The sequence below is a fragment of the Manacus vitellinus genome, unplaced genomic scaffold, assembly GCF_001715985.3.
Source record: "Manacus vitellinus isolate BGI_N305 unplaced genomic scaffold, ASM171598v3 scaffold_4_pilon, whole genome shotgun sequence".
In the NCBI taxonomy this organism is placed as follows: Eukaryota; Metazoa; Chordata; class Aves; order Passeriformes; family Pipridae; genus Manacus; species Manacus vitellinus.
Genome location: NW_021940604.1, coordinates 21,341,925 through 21,363,378, shown reverse-complemented (window position 1 = coordinate 21,363,378; position 21,454 = coordinate 21,341,925). Strand labels below are relative to the sequence as shown.

General features: G+C 42.3%; 1 protein-coding gene across 4 annotated transcripts in view; it reads right to left on the bottom strand.

The window, feature by feature from the left end:
- Positions 1-21,454, bottom strand: part of FYN (FYN proto-oncogene, Src family tyrosine kinase) — an 82,107-nt gene that overhangs the window by 43,046 nt on the left and 17,607 nt on the right. For 3 of the 4 annotated variants that reach the window (XM_029962712.1, XM_029962709.1, XM_029962711.1), the window contains exon 2: positions 15,068-15,202. The exons of the other annotated variant lie outside the window; for it this stretch is intronic. The gene's annotated coding sequence lies outside the window, so the exon portion shown is untranslated. The remainder of the gene's footprint in view (positions 1-15,067; positions 15,203-21,454) is intronic. 4 annotated transcript variants of the gene reach the window in all.

Below are 21,454 nucleotides of genomic sequence, written 5' to 3'. Positions count from 1 at the left end.
TGCCTAATTAAAAAGCAGAACACTTCTGTTGAAGTGTATTCTCTAAAATTTGCAGACACTTCCAGTTATTCTACAAGCCTGTTCAGAAAAACAAGCACCATTTTGGTTGGTCAATGTGAAGCCCATCCACAAGAAGGGATGGAAGAAGGATCCAGGGAACTACAGGCCTGTCAGCCTGACCTTGGTGCCCAGCAAGGTTATGGAACAGATCATCTTGAGTGTGGTCACACGGCACATACAGGACAACCAAGGGATCAGGCCCAGCGAGCACGGGTTTAGGAGAGGTAGGTCCTGCCTGACCAACCTGATCTTCTTTTATGATCAGGTGACCCGCCTAGTGGAGGACAGAAAGGCTGTGGATGTTGTCTACCTGGACTTCAGCAAAACCTTTGATACTGTCTCCCACGGCATTCTCCTGGAAAAGCTGGCATCCCAAAGTCTGGACAGGTGCACTCTTCAATGGGTAAAAAACTGGCCGGATGGCCGGGTCCAGAGAGTGATGGTGAATGGTGTTGCAAACAGTTGATGTCTGGTCACTAGTGACATCCCCTAGGGATCAGTATTGGATCCAGTCCTGTTCAATATCTTTACAGACGATCTGGATGAGGGGATTGAGTGTACCCTCAGTAAATATGCAGACAAAACCAAGTTGGGTGGGAGTGTTGATCCGCTGGAGGGTAGGAAGGCTCTGCAGAGGGATGTGGACAGGCTGGACTGATGGGCTGAGACCAATGGTATTAGGTTCAACGAGACCAATTGCCAGCTCCTACACTCCAGCCACAACATCCCCACGCAGCACTACAGGCTGAGAGAAGTGTGTCTGGAAAGCTTTCCAGTGGAAAAGGACCTGGGGGTGCTGGTCAATAGGCAGCTGTAGATGAGCCAGCAGTGAGCCCAGGTGGCCAAGAAGGCCAATGGCTTCCTGGCTTGTATCAGGCCAGAAGGTCCAGGGCAGTGATTGTCCCCCTGTACTCAGCCCTGGTGAGGCCACACCTCAAGTGTCTGTGTCTGTGTCTGTGTCCATTTCTGGGCCCCTCACAATGAGAAAAACATTGAAGTGCTGGAGCAAGTCCAGAGAAGAGCAACAAAGCTAGTGAGGGGTCTGGACCTTAAGTACTATGAGAAGAGGCTGAGGGAGCTGGAGTTTTTTAGCCTGGAGAAAAGGAGGCTTGGGGTGACCTTATCACCCACTACAACTACCTGAAAGGAGGTTGTAGCCAGGTGGGGGCTGGCCTCTTCTCCCAGGCAACTAGTGACAGGATGAGAGGACATAGTCTTAAGCTGTGGCAGGGGAGGTTCAGGCTGGACATCAGGTGTTCAAGAAATGACTGGACATGGCACTTAGTGCCATGGTGTAGTTGACAAGGTGGTGATCAGTCAATGTGATGATCTCAGAGGTCTTTTCCAACCTAAATGATTCTGTGATTCTGAAATTTTATTGCATTTCCCTTACCTGTATTGCCTGCAGTTAGCACGAGTCTACCCTCCCTTCCTCTAACTTAAAAGTGCCCTTTTTACATTTCTTTTTTACCTTGAAGACACCATATCCACTCAGCAGGGTTCCCTCACCAAAATGTTTAAGTTTTTTCAGGAGAACAAGAAAATGGACTCCTGAGTCTGCACTTGCAGCGAGAGGTGGCACGTGTGGGTATCCCTCAAGAAACTAAAGCAACAGGACAAGGGAAAGGGTTTTGCAGCCTGGAGGCTGCAAAACACACTGCTGCTGCTACTGCTGTGGCAGCTGTGTGGACCTCCAGCCTCTGATCACCTTGGAAGCTGTGTTGGAACTGGAGGTGCAGAGTACTGTGCATGCCCAGCACCAGTAGTGACTCCAGGTGAGCCCGCAGGGACCACAACAGGTGCAGAGGTGGCCCAGCTGGCTTCATATCTATCAGCTGTGAAAAACTGCTTGTGGAGATAACATCTACTGCTTTTACAATTTCAACAGCAGGATGGTCTGGCTCTGGAAACCCTTTGTTTGGAGATGTCACACAGAGGTGAAGTTTTCCTGGTTCCTCTCAGAACCAAGGAGTCTCACGGGCAGTGCCAGGAAGTGAAGCAGGACCGTATGGAAGACAAGAACCCCGTGTGGTGGTGGCTCATCTCACTGCTATAGCACGGGCAGTGTCCAGGAGGCTTTGGGCAGGAAGGGTTAGTCTGGGACCCTCTGTGAAAGCATGGCTGTGGTGTACAGAGAGTAAAACATGGGCAAAGAGCAAATGCTGCATGGGAGATACCAAGAGAGAAATCCCAGCTCAAAAGGAAAGGCAGAAAGAGATGCTGACTATCTGAACAGAGAAGAGTGAGCCATTAAATTAGACTGGTTAAAAGCTGCAAGTGCTGCAACATGCTTCACCTTAAAGCAGTGAAGAATCTCACAGCCTCTTTGATGGCTTGCAGGCTTATGTCCCTGTGAAATTCTATCACCTCCTCCCTTTCCCCTCCCAGCTCTGTTTCTTCTCTTATTTTTCCCCATGTGCTTCCTTGGAAAAAAGTACAAAAGAAAGAAAAAAAGAGATAGAAAACATGAAATCTGGGAGAGCAGTGGGAGGGAAAGGAGTTTTCTTGTTGCTCATTCACTAAGATTCAGCTGAGCAGGAAAAGAAATCCCCACTGAAATCTGGGTATATTTCACATACAAATTTACAACTGCTGACAAGACAGCCCTACACACCTCATTTACACATTGATGAGGAAAAAGTTAAAATGACAAATCAGCTGCAAAACTAAAACTGCTCAAAGTATTAATTCTGAAAAAAGTGAATAAACAAGGAAATGGTATACATATGTACTGTAGTTCCAAAAAAAACTGTTTGGGTTTTTTTACTAGGAATGATATGTATAGTAAACCAGTGAATTATCAGTTTCCTGATTTTTGTTTGATTTTTGCTAGCTTTAGCTTTTTGCTGGCAATGGCAGCACACAGGGAAGGAGATGCAAAGAGAACGACTGACAAAATGGGCTTTTTCTTTCACTTGTCCCCTCCCACTGTCACAGTGTCTAGACAATCCAAGTATAAAGACTGCTTAACTGTGCCTCTTGCAAAATGTGACAGAGAGTGTTACATGCACACATCTTTTCAAGCCAAGTCTCTGCAAGTTGTCTGTTCCTGGCTCAAAGAAACAGCATCATGGGGAGTTGGCTAAATGTGAGAGAATACATGTATGCACGTACATGCCTAAAGTGATTTCAGCTTACTCAGGGGTTTCATAGACAATAAATATAACCTCCATTCAGCATTGGCCTTTGTGTTAATGAATGGATTCCAAAAACTAATCTCCTTCAGTATCACAGAGCAGGCTTTTAATATCCAAAAGTCTCGTCTCCCTGCATGTCAGCATTTGGAGCTGTGGAAGGCTGAAGTTATTCAGCCAGCTCTGAGATCACCAAACAAAATCTGGAGTTGGTTTACACTAAAATCTCCAGAGATGAGCACACAATGTTGTTCATCCAACATGCTGTGCATCTTACAGTAAAGGAACAAGTTTTTATTACATTTTCATTAAGAAAGGCAGCATTTCTCAGATGTGTGAGTTATGGGTCATGCAGAATTATCATAATTTGACACTGGGATTGTAAAAAGGTATGTAACTGGTCTAATTAAAATGAACTTTTCTAATGTAAGCAAGCTGAATTTGTTTATTCTAAAGTTGTGTTTTTATGGGCAATATAAAACATGTGTTTTCATGAAAACATAAAAAACCTCACTTACACGTTTTTTGAGACTTCCTTAGTGACAAATGAAAATAAACATTATGTTATTTGTCTCCTTTCTTGCCTTTGCTATATTTCTTGGACTCCAACATTTACATTGCAAGCAATCCAACGTGAGTTTAACCAGAATAGTAGTTTCCTCCTACATGGTCAAAATATTAGTTGACAAAGATATAAAATTCATTATATCATTATTAATTATTTATATAATCATAGCACTTTAATTACTTTTGGGTAAGGCTAAGGAGACGTATTAACATTCTTATTATTGTAAATCAACCTCCTTTGGTTTTTCTGTTGGTTCTTGATACAAAATGGAAGCCAAAACTGAAACACTTAACAAAGCCAGGCATCCGCTCCATTTATAGAAACAAAAGCAGTCCGCTGCTAGTTAATCAAATCCTAGGAAAAGTCAAGGAATACCAGGAAAATTCTTTTTTTTTATACTTCTATTTTAGAAGCTATAACATGTAATATTTGAAAAGCAAAAAGTACTGATTAACCTCTACTTAGTGTAGTTTCTGCATCTGTAAGCATATGGATGGGAGAAAGACTGGTGTAAATTCACTCCTTCAGAGCATCAGGACACCAAGCTGTGTAGTGCAGTTGATACACTGGAGGGAAGGGATGCCATCCAGAGACCTTGATAGGCTTGGGAGGTGGGACTGTGTGAACCTCATGGAGTTCAATAAGGCCAAGTGCAAGATCCTACACCTGAGTCAGGGCAAGCCCAGATACACACCTACAGATTGGACAGAGATGTGACTGAGAACAGCCCTGTGAAGAAAGACTTAGGGGTGATGGTTAATGCAAAACTCAACATGAGCTGGCAACGTGTGCTCGCAGCCCAGGAAGCCATGAGAATCCTGGACTGCATCAGAAGCGTGGCCAGCAGGTTGGGGGAGGTGACTCTCCCCTTCTACTCTGCCCTTGTGAGACCTCACCTGAAGTACTGTGTACAGTACATAAGAAGGACATGGAACTGTTGGAGAAAGTCCAGAGGAAGGCCATGAAGTTAATAAGAGGACTGGAGCACCTCCCCTATGAAGACAGGCTGAGAAAGTTGGGGCTGTTCAGCCTGGAGAAGAGAAGGTTGTGTGGAGACCTCATGGCAACCTTCCAGTATCTAAAGGGGTTCTACAGGAAAGCCAGAGAGGGACTCTTTGTCAGGAACTGTAGTGATAGGACAAGGAGTAATGAGTACAAATCGAAAAGGGAAATTTAGGTTAGATATTAAGAAGAAATTTTTCACTGTGAGGGTGGTTATACATTAGAACAGGTTGCCCAGTAAGGTTGTGGTGCCCCAACCCTGGCAGTGTTCAAACCCAGGCTGAATAAGGTCTTGAGTAACCTGGTCTATTGGGAGGTGTCCCTGCCCATGGCAGGGGGGATTGGGACTAGATAATCTTTAAGGTCCATTCCAGTCCCTTAACATGCCATGATTCTATGATTCTATGATTTTACAACTCACAGCTGAATTAAGGTGCCTTTTCAGAACCTGCTTTTTTTAGAGTTGTAAAAGAAGATAGGCCCTAAAATGTTTGAGGGGTACAGGGAGATGCAGGGAAAAATCTGTCTATTCTGCACCTTTCCATCCATACCATAGCCTCTGTTCTTGAACTCCTTGCACAGGAAAGGGGACCAGAATGGGAGAGGGGTCCAAACTGCTGAAGAGATGTAGAGCAGGTTCAGACCCAGTAGGGTGCATTCTCCTTCCCCTTGGATTTCTGTGGAATGAAATTCGATGGGATATTTTTAAGACAACTTCTTTCAGTGAAAGACATGAAAGGGAAAGGCTGGATGACTGGTAACCATCAACTGTCTTTTTCTGACCAAATCCTACAAATCTTGTCTGGAAAGCATCAGCAGGGAGGCTGAGTTAAGAAATAGTTATGTTAAAAGAGAATCAGAAGCACAAAATCCTTGGCTTTTATTCAGTCTTTGTGGTGAACATGCTTGTTAATCACACCAAGGGATGCATCCAGCATGGCTGTGAAAAATAGATTCTCTAAGGGACATCTTTTTGGTGTTTTATGTTTTGCTGAAAGCACCACAGAACTATCAGACTGTGACATCAAATAAGCCAAATTTTATGAGCTACAGTAGGATTTTATATTCAAAATGTAACATTCTGAGTTACCAAGAAGATGCAAGAAGGACAGAAAAGGCTTTCCAAGAGAAAGAACTACAAGAATTTTTAAAGAGATTTTAGTTTTCTGTGGAATTCCTCCTGCAGGTTGGATATGGATAATAATCAACACAGAAATTTACCCTGAAGCTGAAATGTCTTACTTTCCATTCCACTATTAGTAGCTCCCTAGAGAGAAACTGATGGAGTATGTATTTTGAAACACAAGCCTGAGACACATTAAACCCCATAATTTTCCGAGAAAGTTCACTCACCCACTTTGAATATTACAAGTCGCTAGGAAGGCATTCCAAGTTGGGCAACAAATAGGCACTTAAAACTAGTCCTATGTAGGTCAGTAATTCTCATGCTGTCTGCTTGCTGACCTCTCTCTGACTCACATCTATGCTGATGGGAACATTTTGGATTTTCAGAATTAATACTGTGTCAGTTTCAAGCCAACTCAAATGAAACAGATGGAATAAAATTGCAACACTTATTGAATTATTTTTGTTTTTATCTATTAACTCTGGTACCTTTCAGAGGACTGTCTTCATTCCAGCTTAACCAGTGATTCCACAATTTTTAGGAATCATAAAGCAGGTCAGGAAGATACAACAAATACTTCAAAATAATTCAAACTTTTGCGTGTTATTAGTTATTTCTCAGGCTTGTGGGTTGCAGGCTAGTATATATACATATAATTTTCATACTAATGTCTGATCTAGAAAGAATATAATTTTATTGTGATGTGATAACGTGGTTCAGCCTTGAATGAAGCTGGAGATTTGTGTAGAATTCTTGCAAATCTATATGTGTACCACACCCGTCAGACAGCATTAAAAAATGTAAATCAGATGCAGTACTACCACTGGATGTCCTCTGACTGTTAAAGATATGCAGAAAATCTCACATAACACTATGTGATATTTCTGAACAAAAAGCCAGAAACACCAGGGCAAAACTTCAAGTCAAGTATGTTTCAAAACAGCACTGAAAAATTCCTAGGAGTCCTTTAATGCTTCACTCCCAGATTCTGCTTTAGCAGCCTGACCATAAAAATCCCAGCTGTTTAATTGTTCATCTGCAGCAGTCAAAAGCCAGGTTACTGCCCAGTGTCAATGGAATACCTATGGCTGGAGGAGTAGGAAGAGCAGTCTTAGATGAGTTCCTGCTGCCATAGTGCTCTGGTTCAAAGAAAATGTCTTTTACAGTGCTGGAGTGCTCCTACTATTGTTTCTTGTCAGCATACAATTGCTTTGGAAATCTTCTACAATGGTGGCAGAAGCAGTTCAGGAAAAGGAGCAGCTCCTGCTACCACGAGAAGAGCAGATCCTGCAAGGAGCTTTGTAGTGCCATATTCTGCCCTGCTGTTTCTCCCTGTTACCAAGTGACTGGGGACGCAGCCCTGGAAATGACAGCTTCCTGACACTACAGACAAGATTTAAGTTGTAACACATGTCTGTGAAGTATAGCCCTGTGCTTGCCTTCCCTCTTTTTCCTCTTTGGGACCTGAACTAAGAGTCAGTTATGAAAGATGGAAGGTTTGGGCTTCATCTTGCTGTTGTATTTCAGCCAGCCTCGGGGGTCAGAACTGGCAAAGACAAGGCACATGTTGAAGGATTTCAGTGAGCCACAACCAGACCCTTGGCTTCTGCCAGAGGCTGTGAGCACAGTTGTCCATGGGGCAGGGCGGGTGGCCACTCAGTGCCAGAAAGAAAGAGCGATGAATGTCTTGACAAACAGATCCATCACCCTGCCGGTGAGAGGATATGATCGCACTCTGGCAAAAGATTTATTACAACCCAGATGATCTATTTCTTAACACTACAGCTATACGAGCTGTATTTTACAAACTGGAGAAGAAAAAGGAAGTCAGTGCTCCAGCTGGGCAGGAGGGACAGTAACCATGTCCGTACGTGGTTGTTTGAGGGACAGTTGTGGTGGTGGGACTGGCTGGTGAAGAGGTCACCTGGCAAGGCCACAGGAAGCTGCATTAGCACAATGTGGCCATGTGAGCAGCCGTAATCTAAAGCTCCCCAATCCAAAAAGAGAAGACAAACCCTCCAAACTGCTCCCAAAGGGACATGTCACCACCCTTTTGGTTTTCTGTGGCTTCTTTGACAGCTGAATCTGTGAATGTCATGGCTTCATCTTTTTCAAAACACAGTGAATTCTCTTCCACTCTCTGTGATACATCCCTTTCAGCAAAACCAAACCAGAACAAAACACAAGAAGCAATTAAAGCAGAGGCTCACCCTGCAGTCTCTTAAACTTGCAGTAACTGAGTTATGCCTTGTACTGTCTCAGGGCTTTTATTACTTTAAGAAAAAGATGCCCTAGAAAAACACAGAACAGGAAGAGCAGTTCTGAGAAAAGGTCCTTCTGTGTCTTTTTCTTTTCCCACCAACATCCAAACTTCATTTGTAATCTAAAAGAAAGAAGCTTATGTATAGCTAACTTTAGAAGGAAGGCCTGCAGGTTTTATGCTCATAAGCCAAAGAGCAAGTCAGACTCAAAGCTGCATAAAGGTTTTTTTTTTATGCTTAAAATGAGTTAAAGGAAGCTTTGAAATTAACAGCTAAAGGCAGCAGCTACACACAGTAAACACAGTGCTTACTCCATAGCTAAACCTCCCAGAGGATGGGTCTATCCTTAGTTTGGAGTAACACATGAGAGCACCATGCAAATTCAATAGCGTGATTTCAAGCTACATTCCTCCTTCATCAGGCTGCTTATGGCAGCTCTATTCGCAAGCAGAGAGAAGTGGGTGAATGGTCTGCATAAGCATTTTGAGCTAATGCACCTAAATTGTAAAGTGTCTTTTAAGTGTATAAATTAGAAAACCTATATCAAGGGAAAACTGCTGCAAATGCCAGAATAATTTTGTCTTGGAAAGAGAAGAAGTGAAAGAGTGTCTCCATTGATTTCCTCTTTTATTTTCTCCCATTGAGAGAACAGAAAGATGATTGCAGTTTGATTCACACTGTTCTGATATTTTTTCTTTCAGTTCTTATTTTTAGAATCTGCCCATGATTAATGAGTGTTCATCTGACCTGCAGTATGGGAGCAGCACAGAGCAGAGTGCAAAATGTGAATCAGGATGGGCAGGGAAGGAAGAGGGGAAAAGGGAAGGAAGCAGTGTAGAAGTTCTGCGTGTTTGCCACTGTGGACTAGGAAAGAGGCATAGAAAAAGATTTTCTCTCAAAAAAACCCTCACTGCTCCCTCCCCACCCCCCTTTGCCCACGCACAAATGAAACTAACCTCTTCTCAGCCTTGTCTGATTTGTTTTGTGATGAAGACCTTGGAGGATGTGACGGCAAGGAAAAGGGAGCAAGTTGAGTCTCACATCAGCAGATGACTTTCTTCGAGACCCTTTCAGGACCCATTCCCATCCCAAGGTGCTCTCATGTCACCAAGGTTGCTATTGTTAATATTTTAAAAGTATTATTTAAATCCCTTCTTTGTCCAGTTACAACAGGTTAAAAATATCCTCCTTCAAAAACACAAGTAAAAATTTGCCTGTGGTTATCTCACAAAGAAACCCCCAGTCTTTTCACCATCATTGTAGCTGGCTCCATATACAACAGCAGACACAGGTGGAGACCCCAAACAGGGTGGCAGCCACATTGTGGCAAAGGCCAGTAAGGGACCAGAGTGCTGATGGTACTGACTACATCAGTAACGGGAAGACGCAAAAACTCTGCCCACACTTACACATACACACACAAAAAAGTGCTCCAGTGAGACCTGTTTTCTCAAACCCAGCTGTTGCCACTGTGGTTTCAGTGTATGACAGCTTACTGCTAGGTGACAGCTTCGGATTGTGTATTGGGTCTGGAGATGGAGTTAAGTTCCTTCATAGCGTTCCAAACTCTGTTGTGCTTTAGATTTGTGACCAAAAGGATGTTGATAACACACCCATGCTTTAGCTACTTTAGTTTGCACAGCATCAGGACCTTCTTTGTTTCTCACTCTGGCACTGCAGCAAGTAGGCTGGGGGTAGGCAAGAGGTTGGGAGGGAACACAGCTGGTGAATCTGACCCCAACTGACCAAAGGGATATTCTATACCATATCATGTTGTGCTCAGTTTTTTGAGAGTAGTCATTGCTCGGAGACTGGGTGAACATCAGTCTGCTGGTGAGAAGTGGTGACAGTGCATCTGCATCACTCATTTTCTTTTCAATTCCTAACTTTGCATTCCCTTACAGAAGAGTGTCAGTGTTGATGCACACAGTCCAACCATGAGGTGATTAAGACCAGTGATTTTCAACACTCTTTTGCCAACTACCCTACAAACTACAGTTCCCCATGTTCTACCACAGGCTGCAACTGTGCAACCTGGGATGACTTCTAGGAAGTCTATGGTCAGTCTCTACTTCCTTTTAACCACATACACTCCCAAGTACCAAAAAGCTGAGAGATGCCCCTAGAAGCAGAGATAACCTACACAAACCTGGATGGGGCAATCACCAGAGCAGGAGACGAGTAAGGAAGGGAATTGAGGCAGAATCCAAAAGAACAGGAGGAGAAAGAATAGATACTTTCCCTTTCGTTGGCTTCTGCTGCAGACCAGTGAACCACAAGAAAGTCCCTCTGCCTCCAAAGGTGGATCAATACTGCTCAGCTCAGAGTGGACCCCACAGTATCACAAAGCCCAGTGAGGTTGCCTACCTCCCGCTGCTACCTCAGGGAACTCTAAGAGGTACTACCAAAACGACTACACATGGACCTATGCCTAAAAGGGCCTGCTCCTCTCTCTCTCTCTCTCTCTGTCTTTCCTTCTGTCTCTCTCTCCCTCATGAAAAGATACTAGCAATTCAAGATAGCAGCAGCAGCAACAGAGGAACACAAAACCACAATACTGGACAGACGCCTTCTCTCCTCCATGTATTGTCCTCTTTGCCTTTGCATCAGTGTGTATGGTTGTAGAACTGATGAGTTTTCATTTTTGGTGATTGAACCCACAGCCTGCCCTGACTCTTAGGTGGCTGCACTGCTTGAATTGGAATATCACAGTCTGGAGGTGGATGAGCCAACAGTAAACATGGGAGAACATCCCAGATGCTTCAAGATTTGGGACTTCGAGTTTAAAAAAGAGGTGGTGGGAAAAATCATGATAGAAGGTCGCTTCTGCTAGTCAGAGAAAATTTGGCTTAAAAAGCCATGAAAGATAGATTCTGCTGGGTTAGTGAGAATTTTCCAAAGGAAGCCAGCAAACAGCTAGAGGGCCCTTCACATTGTTCAAAATACCTAAGTATCACTAAACATATGGTAGATCTATTTTTAAGCTTTATGTCCATATCTGAGGACAAGTAGAAGAGATAATTTTATTTCATCATAAACCTGAGGTCATTGCACATACTGGTCAGGGAATGATCTGCAAGGTATAGTCATGTGTAGTGAGTCTAAGCTACAGGTCCACAACCTGGTCCTTTAGTTTAAAGCTACTGAAATCTTCTCAGCACAGCTATAGGAATAGAGTTCCTACTTTAAACCTTCATGGCCTAAGCAGGAAGTCACATTGAAATAATGGACTAACTGGAAGCTGTGGATATTTAGGCTAGGTGTCAGGGAAGAAAATCCTTTCCATTGGCAAGGACAGCAAAACAACCTGGAATAGACTGCCTAAGGCAACGTGAAGGTTAAACAAGTATCCGTCGGGCATGGTACTGTCTCTGGAGGCATCTTCAGGGGGATGGGTGAGTCTCTTGCAATCTGGTTTTCTGTTATGCAATGAGTGACCAAAACAGCAGATCCTAACTCTATTTAATAGCCTATTCCCTAAAGCCAGAGGAAGGCTGATTTCTTTGTTTCTCTCACTCTCTCTTTCATTCTTTCTCAAAGATTCATATGCTTAGGAGAAGAAACCGTACTTTAATTCTGGTCTGTGAACCAAGGTGCATTTGCCAAGCTCAAAAACCCATCTGAAGATCCTGTTAGTCACACAGAATCAAGTGTGGAAGTTTGCCAAAGTGGACATTTGCTCAATTTAACATGCAGGAGTATCTACAATGGTGCTCCTTGTCTGGTGGTCCAGAGAGCATTGGAGCCCATAAATCACTGGGTGGTCCACAAGCCCATAGCAGACACCTGACCAAGCAAATACACATCCACTGGATGCTGTGGTAACATCTTGCTGGTGGTGTTTGAGCTACCCCTCCTACTGCCTGCACGCCCTCCCCAGTTTGGCCCTCCGAGTAAGAGCAATTGACCCAAAGTGCCCCTGAGGATGGCTCCAACCATCCTCATCAGAATGAAAAGAGCAATGCATGAGGAAGAGGTAGTCAACAGAGGTTTCTCTGTTTCTGTGTATTTAAGACACAAAGACAAGTGGAGGAGTGGATGGTAATCTGGAGCAGACAAACAGGGTTTCACTGAAAATTACTGTTTTGCAATATGCCCCATGAACTACACATCTCTCAACAATTCAGGATATTGCGAGATTCTGTTTGGAGTTCCTCCCTGTTTCCTAGCACAAAAAGACAAAAAAATGAAGGCTGCTGAAGTTAAAAACTAGGTAAACAGCACAGGGGACAGATGTCATATTTGTGGATTGTGTTGTAAAAGGAAAGGGACCTCTTGATAGGGAACAAATACACACTTTGTAAGCCAGGTTGGCTGGATAAGTTGGATTAAAGAAACAACCACAATCATATGCAGCACAAACCCATGATATTAAAGACAACATTAACCAAAGCAGAGGCTATGAGAAGATAACCCTTTTTGGTTGCCTATACGCTAATTACAAGAATCTGAAAAAAATGGATATACCCTCTGCCTGAAAAGTAACAATGCAAAAAATACTCCTGAAAAATAATAGCTACATTTAGATTCTATTACTAACAGAAACAGTTGTAGTTGCAAAGTAACAATGCAAAAAATATTCCTGAAAAATAACAGCTACATTTAAATTATATTATTAACAGAAACAGTTGTAGTCAATTTTAAAAGTTCCAAATGGAAGAGGGGAGTTGACAGGTCATATATGTCACAAATGATGTCTGTTCGAGTGACCAACAACTTGGAAGTAAACAATCTTGGAGAGTACAGGGATGATGGACTTCTTCAACACCTATATACAAGAAGTACAAAATCCCTCCCTGTGTTACTTGGGCTGGAATCCTTATGTCACTAGCACTAAAGCACTCTTGTACTTTCCAAGGGGCTACAAATGACAAGTCACTAACTGTTAACTTAAAAGAAAGATCAGCCATCCTAACCCCGTGAAATAAAGCTCTTGCCAATTAGCTAAATGAGTCATACACAACATAGGCCTTGCAGTACCAAAGGGGAAAGACAATTCAGAAGCAGTTCACAGCATGATCACCACAACATGAGGACCTTATGGGACATAGCTAAACTCCACTGCACACAAGCTAAACCCCGTGGTGATCACACAGCCATGCCATGCTCAGCAGGACCCACTTACTTGCTTCCTTCTCCAGCCAGGGACTGCAACTGGCAGGAGCTGCAGGGCCAGCACAAGCACAGCTTACTGTTGCTGGTCCCATGATGGAGCTACCTGAACTGCCTGTGAGTCATATGTGGTTTAGTAGAGGAGTCAAAGCATCCCTGCTCTCCACTTTGTCTCAGAGGGAGGAAATGATCACAAACCATAAGGTTACTGGTTGTTTAGACTGAAAAGGACCAATGCTTCCTGTGCAGATAGCTAACATTGTCTGCAATCAAACCCAGACTAGTAAAATTTTAAGCAATATATGAACATATGCTCTTTATATATGCATAAAGTAAAATCACAGTGCATGCTTTCTGAGAGACAATTTCACAAAACTAGAGCGAATGGGAGTCAAATCAGGCTGAAGGCAGAACATACAGAAAGTTGCTGACATTGCAAGCAGTTTAAGACATTTCCTAAATGCCTACAGTGCTACAACCATGAAAATGGGCTAGATAAAAATAACACACAATAAAAAAACCTAACAGCTGAGTTGTTTCACAAAGAAGTGAAAAAACATATAAAATGTTATATACAAAACTGATACATGAAGAGAGAAAGGGGAAAAGATAATAAGCAAAAAAGCTAAATAAAGATTATATAGAGGAATGAAGAAGACACTAGGAAAAATTAAGGTAGATAAAATCAGATGTGTAATTTTTTATTTTTCTAAATAGATTATGAATGCTGAATCCTGAACAATACAAATGGTAAATAGTTCATAACAATATGACAGCAAGAGGAGTTACGAAAAAATATTTCTGATTGGCACCTGTACAGATAAAAGGCTGGATGATCTGTCTATGATGATGATAATGAAATAGCTTCTCACTACAGTAGCCCCTGGAGAGGGGTTGTTAAACAGCAGATAAACAATTCTGGGTGATTCAGATGAGTTGCTAGCAATAAACTTGTTTCAGAACCTTTTAAACATCTAGTCTTGGAGCTGCTACTGCTGCATCTAAAGCAGTTCTGGGCCATTGGGGAAGGACCAGGGGCAGGAGGAAGGCTCATATTGGGCTACTGTTTAAGAGAGGTAAAAAGTAATTACACACCGATTGGCTGAGTCTCCAGTGTTTTGCAGAGGATACAACAACCAATATAGATCTCGATTAATAATTTTTTTTTAAAGCTCTGTAATAAAAGTCAATTAACTTGGCTTTAAGGGAAATAGATCCTGTCAAACTAATTTGATGTAATTTCTTGCAAAAATTACAAGTTCACTTGATGAAGGCAGCTTTGTTAAAAGTATTACGACTCTTGACTTGTTCTATAGGATATCTTTATGAAGAAACTGAATGCTTTGAAGCCTTATGGAGTGTCTCCATCTATACACGGAGAGCAGGACTCCATAGGTGGAGAGCACTGTATGAGGTCAGGCAAAACCCTCAAACTTATTTTATACTAAAGACACTTCTGAGTCCACAATCATATTAAAAGCATTATAAAGCTGATAAATGAAGGAAACCAATGTGTAACAGTAAATGAGAAACTATTTATTAGCAAACAAATGGGTTTCTGTTGGGTTATCACAGGTATTGGTGATCATCTCTTTACTATTTAATAGCCTTATCAGTGACCTGGATTAAAGTTAAGTCATCGTGGTTAGACACGAGACTGTGGACAGCAGAAAACAAACCACAAAAGGATAAGCCTTACAAGAGCAACTGGGATCTGCAGAAAGATGGGAGAAACCAGTTTAGGTGTTAATATGGCCAAGTACAGAATCACCTTATTAGAATAAAGAATACAGGCCATACTTACAGGGTGAGAGGGAGAGAGAGGACTCTATTCTCCAAAGCAGAGACTGAATATAAGACCCGGGATCCTGGGAAGCAATCAGCTTGACATGAATTCCCCACGCAAGGCTGTGGCCAAAAGGGCTAATGTGAGCCTCAGCTGTACAAACAAATGAAAATCAAAAGATGAGTAGGTAGGTTATGGTGATGCTGTATTTGGTTCTCATTCCTCTGCTCCATGAATAACATATTCAGGTTCTGCTGCTTCATTTTACAAAAAAGTGTTGGAAAAATTGGAAGAGTGTTCAGGGAAAAGAAATTAAATGACTGAAAACTGGGTGGCATTTTGTTATTTTGTTCACAGTATAGCAGTATTCATACAATGAATAAATCTGGCAACTGCGGACTCTAATCTAGCAAAGGTGGAAAATGCATTGGAACGGAATGCTATTCCAGTCCAGACTGTGAACAGGCAACTTTGTTCTGCTTTTTCAGCAATGATCTGTTATGGGTAATTAACCAGTAATTAACCCTTTACACAACAGGTTGTGATGTACTGTCTGTCTCTGCAAAGCTGTGGAAATAACTATGCTTGATTTAAAAAGGATGCACACCCACATGGCATGGGTTAATCGGCACAAAGCAGGAGCTCCTGCAGGTAAGACCTACTGCCTGCCTAAGGCTGGAGGTCAGGTGAGTGGTCACTGCATCACACTGGGCTTTCTGTTGCCACCAAGAAACACTCCTTCTCCAGGGTAGTAATCCTGGCAGCCTTCCTGCTCATGGCTTACGAAATATCTCCAGGGGAAACCCCAAACTTTTGGGGATGAGATGCCATCTAAGTACAAATGACGCCCAACTGTCTGTCTTCTGCAGGATCTGCAGGCTCTCAATTCCCAGCACTTGCTCCACACAAAGCCTCACTGTACAAAGTTCCTCACACTGAAATGCCAAGGAAACCACTTTCAGGAAACTGATGGGTGTTATTTCAGCTCTGACACTGAGAGAGCACCTGCGACTCCTCGCTTCAGCAATTCACTTCGCCTGCTGCCTGCTACTGGGACCTTGTCCCAGGGATCTGCCTGGGATTTCATCCCAGCATCACCCAGCCACAGAAAGTGACCTCAGATAATCATGGTGAGGGAAGAAGTCCTCCGTATCTCGCAGATATTTCCTGTCCCAAATTCATCCTTTTGGGATGAATTGTTGGACTAGCTACCTTCTTCAGGAAAACAAGTTAGTGCCTTTAAGCAGGATGAGCAGAGGTGAGCATTGCTTCTGCAGGCACCTCCTAGGTCACTCAAGACATACATATGTCTTCTCATTCCCTTCCCCCATGCTGAAGGAACTGGGTGCTGCCAAGAAAGCTTTTGGTGCTCTGTCCCAAGGCTGAGGTTGGGCAGGTGGGTTCCTAAGGACCTGGCAACTGAATTTGCTTCATCCCACAGCATGCCCATATTTAGATTTGGTGGTTTTTAAAGAGGCAGTGCAAGCTTTTGTCCATGCTGCCTGTTTCAACCTCGGCCTTTGGCCAGAAAGTATTAATTCTATCAATGTGCAGGAGTGGGAAGGCAGGGAAGTGTTTGATTTGTGCCAGTTGCTGGTATCATCTCATTTTAAGCTTCTCGAATGAACCCACTTACGACTGAATGCTGCAGTGTAAATTCTGCAAACAAAACAGATAAAATAATCCCAATTGCTTGAGCTCAGGACTGGTTCACATATGCCACTCCAGAGATTTAGAAGGCATTATTTCAAAGAAACATCTAATTATATTTAATTATGATTCTACATATATACTTCTGTTCAACAGGTGGGAAAAATGTTTTTCAAACTTTTGGTCACTCAGTAAGTGATGCCTGCTAAAACACAGCATGCTCAACATAGTAAAATCTCAGTGCTATGTTACAAACATAAAAGAAACATACATCTTCAGTAAAATTGTAGTACAAAAAGTACAAAACTTTTGCAGAGTGAACTAAAACAAGAAAGTCTGTGAAAATTTTAGGGAGGAAGATGGCCTGTCCAAGCGTGGTGTGTGTATATATACGTGTACATGCACTCATACACACCAGCACTTCATCCCTGCTATACCCAGTATTCCTATCAACAGTTCTCAAGACTCAAACCTGCAATTCTTTAGTCATTAATAGAGCAAAAGTTTTGGGAAAGCTGACTGATAGTGAGGTTTCAGAACTACTAATAAAAGATGAATCAGACCCTGCAAACGTATGGTTTGCATTGTGCACTTTTGCATCTTAATACTTTCTGTCCTCCTGGATGCATTTTATTTCCTCTTCCTCTGGCACAACTCCATCTACATCCTACAGCATGAGGATATTCTGTTAAGCACATGTGCAACTGTGTTTTTAAGCCTTGTAAAGGCTTGCTTATGTTGAAAGTTGTACCATTACAAGGATCATAGAGGCTAGACTCCACAAATATAATTTTACAGATGAAGTAACTGTGGTAATCTTCCTAAACATAAATGATAGAAAATACATAGAAACAAAGAGCTTTAATGCACGGATTTAAAAAAAAAAATCTTTTTTTTAAATATTACAAAATAAATAGATGAAAAACTTGTCCTTTTATTCCAGACACACAGACAAAGAATTATACGGGAGAGTGAGAGACTAACCATCCCATCTGCCTTTGTAATTCATCCAGACTAGACACAGAAATGCTATGGAATTTAATGCAATGAACCCCAGAAGTGTCACTTTCGCAAATCTCAAGAGGCATCATTGACCTGAGGCTGGCTGCAGTTTCTGCCCCAATTCCAGTTTAATGTATTCCAGTCTGACCCTCAAGCGACAGTGCTGCTGGAGAACACGCTAAGAAACAAATGCAGGCAATTGCTTTGACATAATTCTTTTGGACACAGGCAGATCGAATGTGCTGATGTCAACAGAGACCAGAAAAGAGTTTTATCCAATCTCCTTTCCCCACTGAAGAAAACGAGAGAAAGCAAAGCACAACTCGAAACCTAGCCAAACACATGCTTATCTCTCAGCAGCAACACTGATACATGCTATCTAAGAAAGGGAGAGCCAAGACAAACATTTCTAAGTAGCATTTGGATGTATACATAGCATTTAATCTATAGCTTAAATTTACATGACTTGTCTATATAATTGGCTCGTTGCACATAACACGCATGAAACATCTGTTCTATAGAGGATATTAATTTAAAACCTCAGGAACAGCCTAATTCAGTCCTTTATGGCCATAGTACATTCAAAATAGTTCCTAATATAGTTCCCTCACTTCAAAACAAAACACTCCTCTTTCTCCCATTCTTCTAAAATTTAGGGGACTGCGTGGACCTGTTTTCAATATGATTGTGCCTTGCCACTCACTTCAGTATCCAAGCTCTAGCAACTTTCAGGCTGCATAGTTTGATGTCAGAGAACACTGAGGCAATACTGATGTTTTCTGCACAAGGACAGCAAGAGGAGAAGCTGGGAATATTTTTTTCCATGCAAAACATGAATTATGGTAGGAAACCAGATCAAGGATGATACGATGCCTATCTTGAGAATAAAAAGCTAAGCTAAAGATTTTCTGTTGCTCCTGAAATAACTTCAGTATAAAAGGAAAATATAAAAATCCCACATATCAATGGTACAGTTTTTCAGAACTCATGAGGGAAAATACTGGGACTGAATGTGGCTTGTCTCTCAGCTTTATACAATGAAAACAGAAAAAAGAACAGATCCCAAACTCATTCCCTCTTCTCTCTTTTACTTCCTCTCCTAAGAAAGGCTTCCACCTCTGCTACTCACAATTGTTTTTTCTCTCATTCCTCCAGCTCCTCCCTGCTTCAGTCCATGCAGAAAGATTGTCTGCAATGGTATAACGCAAAAACCAGATGAAACACTCAAGGCTTCCTCTTTCTGTGTGCCTGGAGTGTTTCCAAGAAGAGAAAGTCTTGTGATAATTCTCACTTTGCTCTTCTGCAGCTACTTGAGTGGGTCACTCTACCACAATAAAAGCCTGCATCTGCTATCTGACCATGATTGAGAGACAGATAAAAATTACCATTTTGAATGTCCATAAGAAGTGTGGTCCCAGAGAAGACATATCATGTGTTACAGCCACTGAAGTGGAACATCAGACCACCCCTAGACAAAGAAAAACCAGACTTTTGTCCTTCTTTGCCTACCACCCTCGATGTGACCTGCCCCCAGAATGTGGCCACAAAATGTGGTCCACAGTCTGGCTGAGCATCAGAAGCCACAGAATCTTTTAAGATGTGTTGGGACGTGTGTATATGTTGTAATGTTTAGGCAATAAGGGTTTTAAGGCTGTAAAGCATCAGGAATTACAAATAATTTAATCATAGAATCATAGAATGGTTTGGGTTGGAAGGGACCTTACAAATCATCTATTTCCAACCCCCTTGCCCTGGGCAGGGACACCTTCCACAGATGGTTCAAAGCCCCATCCAACCTGGCCTTGAACACTTGCAGGGGTGGGGTATCCACTTCTCTGTGCAACCTGTGACAGTGTTTCGCTACCATCACAGTAAAGAATTTCTTCCTAATATCTAATCTAACCTGCCCTGTTCAGTATCTTTGTTAATGACATAGGCAGTGGGATTGAGCACACCCTCGGCAAGTTTGTGGATGACACCAAGCTGAGTGGTGCCATTGACTACTGGAGGGAAGGGATGTCATCCAGAGGACCTTGACAGGCTTGAGAAGTAGGTCTCTGTGAACCTCATGAAATACAACAAGGTTTAGTGCAACATCTTGCACCTGGGTCAGGGTGAAGGATGAAGGATGAAGGAACTGAGAGCAACCCTATAGAAAAGGACTTGAGTATACCAATGGATGAAAAATTAGATATGAGCTGGTAATGTATGATTCCCGCCCAGAAAGCCAACCATATCCTGGGCTGCATCAAAAGAAGCATGACCAGCAGGTTGAGGGAGGTGGTTCTGGTCAGCTCTCATGAGACCCCATCTGGAATACTTCATCCAGTTCTAGGGTCCCCACTACAAGACCTTGGACCTGTTGGAGCAGGTCCAGAGACGGGCCACAAAGATGATCAGAGGGCTAGAAAACCTCTCCTATGAAGACAGCCTGAGAGAGCTGGGGTTGCTCAGCATCGAGCAGACTCCAGGAAGACCTTACAGCAGCCTTTCAAAACTTAAAGGGGGCTATAAGAAACATGAAGAGAAACTTTTTACCATGACCTGTAGTGGTAGGAAGAGGGACAACAAGTTTAAACTGAAAGAGGGTAGATTTGAACTGGACATAGGAAGAAATCTTTTCCAATGAAGGTGGTGAGACATTGGAATAGGTTACCCAGAGAAGTTGACAAAGTTCCACTGTTGGAGATGTTTAATGTCAGATTGGATGGGGCTTTGAGTAACCTGGTCTAGTGGCAGGTGTCACTATCCAGGGCAAGAGTTTTGGAATAGATGGACTTTAAAGGTTCTCCCAACCCAAATTACTCTATGATTGATGATTCTGTTATTGAATTGGATTGTCACCTCCATGGCTGCTATCACAAAACAGAGTTGGTGCAGCTCATGCAGCTGAGCCTTAATGGTGCTGTAAGACAACTTGTGGAATGGGGGTACAAACCTGTATTACTGTAGACAGAAACAAATAAAGCACCTGCACTCTAGGATTAAGGCACATGAAGAAGAGAGGATAAGATATCCATATGATTCTGTCTAAATGTATAGATGATACAAAACAAAAAGCAAGAATCAAAAGCACCCATATCTTCACATTGTCATTTGTATGAAGTTAGTCTTTTATTTCTTCCATAATGCAAAGCTCCAGTTGTTATGACAATCAAAGCAGTTGTTATGTAGTTCATGCTCACTATCTTTTCAGAGAGTGAGAGGTCTGATCATCTGCAGTCTTTGAATACTTCCCTCTAAACATGCTCATCTAATATGACTCCAGTTTTCAGCAACAACAGATTATCTGTTGTTTGACTACTGCAGGCTGTTACAATATTTTTACAACAGGAAATGTGTGTTCCATACGTAAGAAGACTACACTTACAAGAAATAATGCAGGAAGGTGATCTAATTTCTCTTCTGCTTCCTTCCTTCTGCAGTGTGCTGCATTGAGATGTTTGTTCCAATACACAGATATTAATTCAAGGCCAAGATTTTATTTAGCCTGATCCCACAAAACAAGCCAGCAGTTAAACTGCAATTCAAACACCTCAGCTTTTGTGCTGCATTCACATTCATGTAAGTGATTTAGGTAAGTGGGTTGAAAATTTCCCTTTTCAAGGTTATTGAGCCTGTCTTATCCATGGCTGGATATTTGTGTCAATGCTACAGTTTTAAAACTTCTGCAAATCAAGAACGCCTCCCAAAGGTGCAAACAGTACATCAAGCAGGAAATGTCAGTTTTGAAGGGTCTTTGTTGTTGCCCTG